This window comes from Arvicola amphibius, chromosome 14, assembly GCF_903992535.2.
Source record: "Arvicola amphibius chromosome 14, mArvAmp1.2, whole genome shotgun sequence".
NCBI lineage: Eukaryota > Metazoa > Chordata > Mammalia > Rodentia > Cricetidae > Arvicola > Arvicola amphibius.
In genome coordinates, this window is record NC_052060.1 from 13,125,976 (window position 1) to 13,138,143 (window position 12,168).

At 45.9% G+C, this 12,168-nt stretch overlaps 1 pseudogene; it reads right to left on the minus strand.

Moving 5' to 3' along the window:
* Positions 1-9,295: 9,295 nt before the first annotated feature.
* Positions 9,296-9,739, minus strand: LOC119801314 (annotated as a pseudogene).
* Positions 9,740-12,168: the final 2,429 nt, after the last annotated feature.

The window sequence follows — 12,168 nt, forward strand, 5'->3', positions numbered from 1 at the left end:
CATGCACACACACACACACACACACACACACACACACGCAGCAGGGGTTGGTACAGAAGAAGAAATAGAGTAGGGCTCAAGATCCTGTGCAAGTTGCACTGATGCTCTTCAGTTGGGCACATGAAATCCAAATGCCTACAAAGAAGCAAATGCGAGGGAAAGGAAACTCTCTGCAGTCAAAAAAAATTTAAAGCAGCATATCTAAAACTCATGTGCATAGAAAACAACAAGCAAGGTAATAGCTGATAGATTGGAGGCCAGAGAATCATGCAAGCGATTGAAGACTGTCACCTCTCCCTGATCTGAGGCTGAAGCAGAGGTCAAGACAGTGACCCTTGTCAACCAGTTGTTGATCATTTTTTTTTTCAACGAGCTGCTGAAAAGACTCAGCCCATGAGTCTGAGAATGGCATTTGTTTATGCACAGTGGAGTTTTCTATTGCTCAAATCCCCAGAACTCTCAAACACGTTCTCGCTGGGTGCATTGTCTTGAATTCAAACAAGTAAACTCAATTAAGAAGCAAGGGCCATCCTGCTGTTTGGATTTATTGGCAATTACATTTCTCAGCCAACGTTTGCAGTGCTGTGTAATTTATAACAATCTTAGGCATCGTCTTCTTGGTTCTTGAAATAACCGAGTAGCTCTATTTTACAGAGATAAAATGCAGGCTTTCAAAGAGATTCAAATCAGGTCACATGGATAATTCCAGACTGGGTCAAACTGTCAGTTAAAACCAACCATCACAGTTGGCCACCAAAACCCATTCTTCCCATCGAGCACATTCCTCGGTGAGGCCATGGACTTCCCTGTCCTGGCCCTATTTCCAACCCTAGTACGTCGATATTTGACCAATCACAGTAATTTGATTCTCTTTGCTGGGACTTCATTTACAAAGAAACATGAAACTCAATTCTGCATAATGGAACTGAATAGCTCTTCTGTGGATGCTTCTGAAAAAGACTTTTAAGGCTTTTAAAAGAACTCCAAGGAGTATGGAATTCTCTTTTCTGAATTTTGAACTTCTTTGGTCAGGGAAATAATCACCAGAGGTAGGTCTGGCAGCCATTTTGTGGTTGTGAGGGAAAACGGCTGACAGAATGAAACTGGCTGGGAAGATGGGTCATTAGTACTTAAAATTGTGAATTATTTAACTCTTGAATTTTCCTCTTTCTTAGAGACCAGCTGTGGGGGACAAGGGACATCACTCATGTCATGACTGCTTACGGTAGTTATCCCATGGCCAGCAGCACCCTGGTTCCATTCCCTTGTCTGTACCGACAGATTTCACCCACCTGATAACCTTGCACAGTGGGTACCACTCATGGGCCCATTTCATGGATGAGAACCCCAGGACAGGGTGCTCAGCTGGTGTGCCAGCATCCCAGGATTTGAGTTCACAGAGTTGGCCTCAAGATCCAGACTCTGATTAAGCTGTGTTTTCCTCTGAACAGTGAACATTTACTATGTTGAAGAGCCTCTTTGATGACTCGCTACCTTCAAGTAGACACACTAGGCACAGATTAAAAAAATGAGAATGAAATTTTGCTTGTTTAAGTTTTTTCTTTTTAATTTGTGTGTGTGTGTGTGTGTGTGTATCTGTGTGTGTTTATGGGCAGGTGTGCAGGTGCCAGAGGGGGGTAGAAGAGGGCATTAAAGCTTCTGGTGCTTGAGTTAAACTGCCCAACATGATGCTGCTGACTGAACTCTGTCCTCTAGAAGAACAGCAAGTGCTCTGAACCTCTAAGTCATTTCTCCAGACTCTTGTTTTTGTTTCTGTTTTCTGAGATAGAGTTTCACTGCGTATTTCACTCTTGCCGTGAACTCACAGCCATCATCCTGACTCAACAACCTGAGTGTTGAGATTTCCCGTATGTACCTGGAAATCCGCAATTGTGGAGAGCAGGTTCTGTGCACTGGCGCTGTGCTTCCTTGACATTCAGCTTCCAGCTTTCAGACATGAAACTGCAGGGTGAACAAACACTTCTAGCTATGGCCCTTCCTGTGAGAGAAAGAACCAAGTCAATAAATACGGTGACCTGTGAGTTGGCAGGAGCCAGCAGCAACCACTGGCTCCTCTCATTATTAAATGCTTGTATTCATTGAATTGCAGATTGACTTAGTAATGAGGAAAGGCTACCACACTAAACTTGGAACTATTCTGTATTGGTGTCCACGGTTGTACCTGATGGCTATAGAGCTATCTTTCCTGATCTGGGCGATGACCTTAGAAAACTCCTGCAGTTAGAATAAAACAAATATTAGAAAAGCACTTAAGAGCAGGCAGAGGCATTCAGTGCCCAACAAAGAGGAGTCTGTCTGTCTGGCATCACCAGAAGGCAGGAGGTGAATGGCGCTGGCGATGGCTGGCTGGCGACTCAGCAGGATGAGGGCCAACAGCTCTGTGTAGCTCCTAGCCTTTGAAAGGCAGCCAACGTTGGTGCAGCCAGCACTGCCCCCCTCCAGGCAAGAAAGGAGAAAGCAGGTGAGACACCTGCACCCCTGTGCTGCCACAGACACCCCAAGAGGCCCCTGCTTTCCTTTCCCAGGTCAGACTGGCCAATAGTCAAAGCAAGGAGAGCAGGGAAGCGACTTAAGTCCCCAGCTTTGGTGAGAGTAAACAAATCAGGACTGGATGCTGAGCCAGCACAAAGGAAACAAAGGCTCGTCTTGCAGCCTGCCTGCTGGCTGCCGCTTGCTCCAGTGTTATAGCAGTGCTGGAGTGCTAACCGTGCATGCTAAGCTCAGCTGTAGGGGATTCCTAGCCTGAAGAATTTGCTAGATGAGCTCACTAACCAGTGTTTTCAGGGTTAAGGATTCATGAGGAATTCTTAACCTCAAGGAAGTGGATCTCTAAGGACACTTCAAACTCCATAGTTCTCTGGTTCCATATGAACAGTTATTAGTGAAAACTCCCCCACTCCCCATCTTCAATGCTACTGTCAGCTATACACAGTGATTTGTATCTTCCCGGCAATGGAAGGGATCTTTGTGTTGATCTGATTTGATGGAGGCAAAACTGAAATTTGGCCTGTGAGTTTTGTCTTAAAGTCTGCCAGTGCTACAAGCACGTAAGTGATGGAGGAAGGTCTCTGTGTTACGTTCATTGGTTTATCAATAAAGAAACTGCTTGGCCTGATAGGTCAGAAGGTAGGTGGGTGGAGTAGACAGAACAGAATGCTGGGAAGAAGGGAAGTGAGGCACACGCCATAGCTCTCCTCTCCGAGATGGATGCAGGTTAGAATCTTTCCCGGTAAGCCACCACCTCGTGGTGCTACACAGATTATTAGAAATGGGTTAAGCAAGATGTGAGAGTTAGCCAATAAGAGGCTGAAGCTAATGGGCCAAGCAGTGTTTAAAAGAATACAATTTGTGTGTTGTTATTTCCGGTGTAAAATAGCCGGGAGCTGGGTGGCAGGACGCAGCCCACTGCTTCTTCTACACATAAGGACGAGGTGTGGGGATGTGGTCACTGTAGTACATACTTGCCTAACACGCACAAGTCCCTGGTCCTCATCCTCAGCACAGAAGCATAAAAGGGGAAATTAAAGGAAAATTTCATAACTTTTCACTGGTTGTGTTTCCTTTTCTTTTAAAAACAGGCTTCTTCGTTTAGTTTCTTGGTTGTATACTCATTATGCATATGTTTCTGTGCCTGCATGAGTTTCTGTGTACTACGTGTGTGCAGTTGCCCCTAGAGGCCAGAGGGCATCAGGTCCCCTTGGAACTGGAGCGATAGAGGGTTGTAAGCCATCTAGATGCAAGTTCAGGGAACCGAACCTGGGTCCTCTGAAGGAACACTAGCACTCTCAACGCTGAGCCACGTCTCCAGTCCCATTTTGCAGTCACCCCTTGTTCCTCTCATCTGGGCCTTTTATCACAGGATTCGCTAGGAGCCTGGGAACCACATAGCCCATTACCTTCATGCTTCTGGGCACTATTAACACCTGTTAATGAGATGGATCTGCTTCCTGTGAGGAAACAGAAGGGAGGGGGAAGCACCCCGTGTCCCTACCCTGTCTCTGGCAGTGACCTCAGGAGAATTTACAACATTCTACTGCACCCACTCCCCATCCCCTTCTCAGCTACAGGGCAGCTGGGTCTGTCAGTGGCAGTTCTCAGGCACGGATATGGGAAGAGGCACACCTAAACTGTGTAGCAGTGCCCCCCGCTCTGGCTACTCTCACCCTCTAATAGCTTTGTAAGCCTTGGATGCCCTCTCCCCCACTTCTCTGCCTGAAATGCCAAGAGCAGTCTTTTTGTTAGCTTTGCTGGTTTGTGTTTTTGTTTTACTTCTCTGCCAGATGTTGCTTGATTGTGCATCAATCAAACTAAGCAGGCGGGCTCGGGGGATGGCTTAGTGGTTTAGGTATACTCTAGCAAGCCACGTGAAAAGCCAGGTGTGGGGATGCACACCTGTAATCCCAGGGCCTGGGAAGATGGAGACCGGGGGATGCTTGGTGCTTACTGGCCAGCTGAACTGGTGGGCCCCAGGTTCAGGGAGAGACACTGTCTCAAGAATAAGACGGAGAGCGATTGAGGAAGCTACCTGATGCTGACATTAGTCCTCCACGTGAGCATGCAACATGTGCACGCGCACACATGCATTTTCTCTCTCTCACACACACACGCACACATGCATTTTCACACACACACACATCCAACAAAAAAACTGAACAGGAGAGTCTCAGCCATTCTTATTTGTCATCCGTATAATACCGAAACCAAGTACACAGATACTTAAGCATTAGAAGTGCCAGAATGCTCAGCAGGTTGCTGGATACAAAACTAACGCATTAAGAAAAGTCAGTGAACAAGTCACGAATATGAATATCATCCATGGTTCTGCCCTCTCACCTCCCACATCATCAGGTACTAAATCCAGTTGAGTGTACCTATCCAGTCTTTACAAAATGCACCAACATCCCCTGCCCACCATCTCCCTAACCAGGCCACTGCCGTCTCTAGTCTATGCCAGAAACTTTCTTCCTGGACTTTGTGAATACAATTCCACCACATGTGTCCCTCAAAGAATAGCTGGAATTCTTTAGAAGCCATTTGCCTGCTTCAAAGGCTTCTCATTGCTCTTGAGAAGAATTCTTATCTCCTTAGGTCCCTGAAGCCCTTCACCGCCTGCCCCTGCCTGCCTTGCCAGCTTTCTTTCTTGAGAACTCCAGCCATCCTGAATCTATTCATGTTCTCAAATGATCCTTTCAAAGCACCGTCTCTACCTGGAGCATCTTCCTCTCCACATCCCCTGCCTCTTCAGCTCTTTCTCTTTTTTTAATGATTTATGTTTATGAGAGTTCCGTCTGTCAATACGTGTGTGCACTGTGTGTGTGTGTTTGGTGCCTTAGGAGGCCGGAAGAGGGTATCCAATTCCATGGAACTAGAGCTACAGACACTAGAACTGCCAACGTGTGGGTGATGGAAACCGAACCTGAGTTCCCTGTGAGAGCATCTGTGCTCTGAACCACAGATCCATCTCTCCAGCTTCTTCCTCTTTAGCTTTCACCTGCTCTTAAGCCTTAGGTTGGTCCTTATGTCCCCGACTTCCCAAGCTAGGCACGAAGCTCTGCTGGGTGCGCTCTCAGTTTCCTGCCTCCCCTACCTCTTCACAGCACTGACCATGCCTTATGGAATTGCCTGTTAATCCTTATTCACTACCAGCCAGCTATAAGTTCCACACAGGCTGAAAGTGTGCCTCCTTGTATGTTTTAGTGCTCAGACCTGCTGGGGCTTATTAAATATCTATGAATCATAATTCCCTTCTATGCCCTTCTCAGATAGCAGGTTCAAAAATGGGGCTTGGGAAGAAAGGATAGGTCAGGGTGAAGACAGCTAAGGTTCTATTCATGGTCTCTGCCTTGCAAGAGCAACCACAGAGGAGCCCGGGCTCAACCACACCTCCAACAACTACAGATTTGCTATCTCCAACTTCAGAGCAGAGAGCGCTTAGGAAGCCTGAGCTTACAGGGAAAGAATAGGAAACCCAAGAATAACAACACAGATCTGCCCGAGTGTGTCAGGAACACGGGATGACTCAGATGTTCTCGAGAGGTGACACAGCTTCCCTTTATTTCCCCACTAACCCCCGCGAGTGGGATAGCTCATTATCCTTAGCTGTTGATGAGCCATACTGTTTTTTCTATGAATTTTAAAATTAGTTCTTTGAGAATTTTGTACAATGTATTTTGATATTATCACTACCTCCCCTACTCCTCCAAGATCCACCTCCACTTCCCTACCCATCTAGGTTTGTGTCCTGATTTCAAAGAAAAATCAGGTACGATTGGTGTTGTCCATGTTCTTTGGGATGTGCGGCCTTCCATTTGAGTATGGTCAGCCCACCAGGAGCCACACCATCAACAGAAACCAAAAGCCCCTCTTGGAGCTGCCAATCACCAATAACTCCTTAGTGGGGGTGGGATTTTGTGCTCATTTCCGCCTCCATGCTGGTCTGGCTTGTGCTTGCTCAGGTCTTGTGTATACTGTCTCAAATGCTATGAATTCCTGTGTGCAGGAGGGACATGATTCTTAGAGGAGATAAATGACCTAGTCAAAGCCATATCTATAGGAGACCATCCAGCTTCCAGCTCAGTGTTACTGTCTCTCCAAACATGACACCAAAACATGAGGTAAAAACCGAAGTGTGTTTATGTGAAGGAGTTTATAGTTGGCTGTGAGTCTGTTCAATAAATGGGTGATCTTACCCATATTCATTTAACAAGGACTTTCAAGCCATCAGGTGGGTCAACATCATTATAAGAACCAAGAAAACACTGAGGAAAAAGCAGAGAAAATAAGAATAAGCGTAATTTTTCTACAATTTGTTTTTTTTGTTTGTTTGTTTTGTTTTGTTTTTTCGAGACAGGGTTTCTCTGTGGCTTTGGAGCCTGTCCTGGAACTAGCTCTTGTAGACCAGGCTGGTCTCGAACTCACAGAGATCCGCCTGCCTCTGCCTCCCGAGTGCTGGGATTAAAGGTGTGCGCCACCACCGCCCGGCTACAATTTGTTTTATTTACTGTCAAGATGTTTTGGTTTTCCATGTCAGCACACATATGGCCTCATTGTCTTTAATCCCATGATTACCTGCCAGGGCAAGAGAATCACCGTCAGTTACCCATCCCTCCTGTTGATGGGTGTTTGGATGATTTCCAGTTTCCTAATGTCTTAAGCATTTTTTCGGTTAAAGCATTTGTTTGTGCACATACACATGTTTGTTCAGCCATCAGACTTCTGTAAGGAGAGCTGTTCAGGTGAAAGGTTACTACACACTTTTTCATCTGGACAGGCACAGGCAAATCCCTTGCTTCTGTCTCTTGGGCCACAGCAAGTTCAACTCCTGGCCATAATGGAGAAGGTTGTCTCCCTTTGTCCTCAGTCAAAATGAACCTTCGAGCCAGCCTTAGAGGTTCACACCTGGAATCTCAGATTTTGGAAGGCAGAGATAGGAGGGTTAGAAGGAATCCAAGGCCAGCTTGCTCTATGTAGTGATATTCGGGCCAGGCTGAGCTACAGAGTGAGACTTCATCTTTAAAATGCCCAAACCAGCTGGGCAGTGGTGGGCACACCTTTAATCACAGCACTAGGTGGATCTCTGAGTCTGGGGCCAGCCAGCTACAGAGCTAGCTCCAGGACAGCCAAAGCTGCACAGAGAAACCCTTTCTTGAAAAAACAACTAATCAATCAACAAACAAACAGGTAAACAAGAAAAGAAGGAAGGAAGGAAGGAAGGAAGGAAGGAAGGAAGGAAGGAAGGAAGGAAGGAAGGAAGAAAGGAAGGAAGGAATTCGTACAAACCAACCCGCCAATTGGGTTGCTAAGGTTTCTTTTGACATTTCCTTGTCTCTGATTGCCGAGGCTGGAGGTCTTCTCTTACGTTTATTTATATTTCTTTCTCTATTTTTTTCTGTATTGCTTCTTCTTTCTTTCTTTCTTTCTTTCTTTCTTTCTTTCTTTCTTTCTTTCTTTCTCTCTCTCTCTCTCTCTCCCTTCCTTCCTTCCTTCTTTCTCTTCCTTCCTTCCTTCCTTCCTTCCTTCCTTCCTTTCTTTTTTTGCAACACAACAAATTGCCTTTATTTCGGTATGCATCCATATTTCAATATTTAGTGGTCCTGAACAGAGTGGGGAACATGGCAATGAGCTAGGAGGCCAGGCCCACTGAAAACTCGTGACACGGAGTTCCTCCAGGTCCCTGCCGAGGGTCTGAGGAGCAGCAACACTGAAACCTGAGTCCACAGGGCCAGAGCCTCTGTTCCAGCTGTCAGGCTCCACATCAGACCTGATGGGTGGCCAGGGAGCCCTGTCCAAACCTCTTCAGTTTGTAAAAGCAAAGCGATTATGAGAAAAGGAACCGACACAGAACCCCGTGCGCTTAGGACCCTCCGCATGGCCTTTCTCTAGGCAGAATCACCAAGGACCCTGAGCGCTGGCAGGTTTGTTGCCTCGTGACTGCTTTGTTCACCTCGAGACCTGAGCTCAAAGTGCCTCGGCTGATGGTGGCAGCAGGGCTGAGGACCCAGCACCCCCTTCCCAGGCTGGTGGCAGGTGAATGTGTGGTCCAGATCTAAGTGAGGGAGGCCAGGCTCTTCCAACCTCATCATCTGATAGCTTCTGGCCGCAGCAAGTGTTGGGTGGTGATGGGCAACGAGGGAGTTGAGGAGGGGGAAAGCAGCACCCCTTGATAAAGGTGGGGAGACGGGAAGCCCTGAATTCCTCACCCATGGCCAATTTCAGAGGGAGGGGAGGGTTACAATCTAAGCTTTGGCCAAGGAGTGGAGGAATGGGGGAGACAATGGCGTGGACGGGGCATCACTTAAGACTTGAGGAAGCAGGGGTACAGCCAAAGCACCCCAAACCCAGCAGTAGTCCCACGGCTGCTACCTGAAGCCTTCCCATCTAGTCTAAGGGCCAACACACAGCTGCGGCAGGAGGGCGGGGCGGGTGAAGGCAGACCCAGGCCGTGTGTCAGCAGCAGGTGATTGTGTGACATGTCTGTTCACAGTTGTGTTAGCTGTGCACACTGCTCCCAAAGGAAACTGATCTCAACACACCTTCTTGATCCCAGAAGTTCAACTAGGCAGCCAGCGGTTCCACTCGACAGAAGATGGTCCACAGCACAACTCAGGTGTTTCAAATAGACAGAAATTAGTATCAGAACAGTGTCTCAGGATGAAGTCTCAGTGGCGCTTCCTCTCCAGGACTTTGAGGTCTACAAGATGAATTTAGAAAATTCACTACTGTGGAAAATGAAGACTTAGGTTGGACTGGGGAGGGGAGGCCTGGGCCTTGGTGACTAATTGCTGTAACACTGTCCTTCTGGCGGCTGTGGCAGCTTCATGTTCTCTTTTGACATCATCAAGCGTCAAAGCTCCTGCAGGGTGACTTTGATGCTGTGGGAATTCTGCCACTTTGCCAGCACGCTGTGGCCCTTGGGTCCACCACGCCATTTCAACTACTCCCATGAGTAGTTGACTACTCATAATGACTTTTGTTACCAATCTTACAGATGGAGGTGCTTCTGGGTATTTAGGCCCACATTCTATTTTAAGGCTGTATATTCGGTTTTCATAAATTGTTCTTGGAGGCCGAATTATCATCCCTGTTCATCTTGTAAGTGTCATGTCTTGGTCGTCCTCTAGACCCCAGCTAACTGTGCCGTCACCTACTCCTTTCTGGCCTTCTTCCAGCTCTTCCAACAGTCGGAAATTTTTACTCTGGAGCCTGTGGTGGCTGCCATCTTGTGTCGCTGTCGCTCGAAGGCCGGCCCCCTTCTTCCTGCTTCTTCTTTCTTATCATTCTCTAAGAATACTTTACTTAAGTTTGTGTCTCAGCCCTTTCAATACCAGATAATGTCAAAAGGGTTTTCTCTCAACCTGTCCCTTGGACATTAAATTTTGTAGATTTTTTTGCTTTCAACATCATTAAGTGTTGCATATTCTACACAAACAATCATTTAGTATTACAATGTTTGCATTCACTGATTTGTTCGTTTATCTAGTGGGGTGAGGTGCAATGCTTGTGGGGGTTCAGAGAGCAGCTTGCAGGAGCAGGTTCTCTCCCCCCACCATGCGTGTGGCTTCTCCGTCTCAGACTCAGGTCATCAGGCTTGACCACAAGGTCTTTAACCTCTGAGCCTTCTTGCTGGCCTTGCTATGCCTTTGGATGACTTGACGTTTATTTAGAAAGACCTTATCACTTCTAGATTTATCTATTTATTTATTAAGCGTGAAGCAATCATGTGTAGGTCACTCTACAATACACTGGTGAAAACTAAATTCTTCTATATTTATTTCTCTTAGGAATTCTAGTGTTGCGGCTGTTATTTTATAAGCAGGCTCTTAATTCATTAGGGATTTATTTCCAGGGATCACGTACAAAGGGGAGCTAACTTCTCCAGTGCCAGTCTTGACTGGAAGACAACCAGTGGATGTGAACTCCATCTCTGACAGCCGATTTCCATACACGGATGCCCTTGGGTCTGTTTTTAGTTGCTCTGCTGCTGAGCCTGCGCCACACTGTTTTAATTACCATAAATTTGTAATATACTTGATACCAGGCAGCCCAAGATTTCCTTAACTACGCATGCCCCATAGATGAGATTTGAGAACTAACCCAAACTGATGGCACACTTCTATTGTCATTTTGACAGAATTATATGGGACACGGATTAACATGGGGGTTGCCTGTGTCCTCTCTATAGTGTTGTTTCCATGGAAAGCATCTATGTCATTTGATTTGGTCAGATTCTTTTTTTTCTTTCTACTCAAGAAAAGTATAGGGTTTTTATTCACATGGATCTTGCATAGATCTTACTAGATATATTTTAGTTTGCAGATAGAGGACAGGTCAGCCGTGGAGTCCCTACCTAGAATGCTCAAGCCCCTGATTTGATCCTCCAATAAGTGTACTGGGTTCCTAGTGATATTAATTGCTAAGTGTCCTGTTCCTCGTCAATTTGACACAAGCTCGGGCACCTCAATTGAGAGAATGCTTCTATCCGATTGGCCTCTAAGCAAGTGGGGCATTTTCTTGATGGATGCTTCTTGATTAATGATTGATGAGGGAGGACCAAGCTCACTGTGGGTGGTGCCACCTCTGGGCAGGTAGTTTGGGGTAGTTAAAAGTAGGGTAAGCAAGCCATGGGAAGCAAACCAGTAAGCAGTACTCCTCCCCAGTCTCCAGTTCCTGCCGTGAGATCTTGCCCTGACTTCCCGTCATAATGGACTATAAATTATAAGATATAAAGTAGAATAAATTTTTTTCCTTTCCAAGTGGCTTTGGTCATGGTGTTTATCTCAGCAATAGAACCAAGCAATCGTTTTATATAAAAGCAGCTTGGGCTGTATTATAGTTATTAATTGGACATTGCTAGCATACAAGAAAGCTATTAACTTTTCTGGAATTATTCTTTTTTCTGTTTATTTATTTTGTGCTGGAGCCTCAGGACTGCTATAACTGAGTATACCCCAAACCATTTTAAATTGACTAATTTTTTTTTTTTTTTTTGAGACAGGGTTTCACTGTGGAACTTTGGCTGGCTTGGAACTTGCTATGTAGATCAGGTTGGTGTGAATTCATAGAAATCACCTGACCCTGACTCCTAAGTGCTGGGATTTAATTAATTACTTTTTTTGGAAGTGGATCTTAGTTGCTTAGACTGACCTGGAACTTGTGACAGTCCTCCTGCCTCAGTCTCCTGATTGCTGAGATAACAGGCATGAACCACCATGGCCAGATGATTCTATTAATTTTTTTTTCAGCTTTTTCTCTTCGCACATCTGGGTGGATGTCTGTAACGGACAGCTCTGCACTGTGTAGACTCTTTGATCCGCATCTAAATACTTTATACACGTTAACTCATTTGTCATTACTGACCTTTGAAGCAGTCACTTTCATTGTCCCTGTTTTTTAGCTGAGATGCCAGCTGTCACTAAAAGCTGTAAAGACTTGCCTCAGTGGTCCCTGTCTGAAACCTTATTTACAAACAATGATTTACTTCTAATTCTACAAAATTTTTGCCTCATTTTTTCTTTACTTTGTGTGTGTGTGTGTATGCGTGTGTGCGTGCATGCATGCGTGCATGCTTGCGTGCGTGTTACATTGACCAAACCCTGAGAATATGATCGATAAGAATGACAGATCTGGTCCTATAACTGGATAAACAAG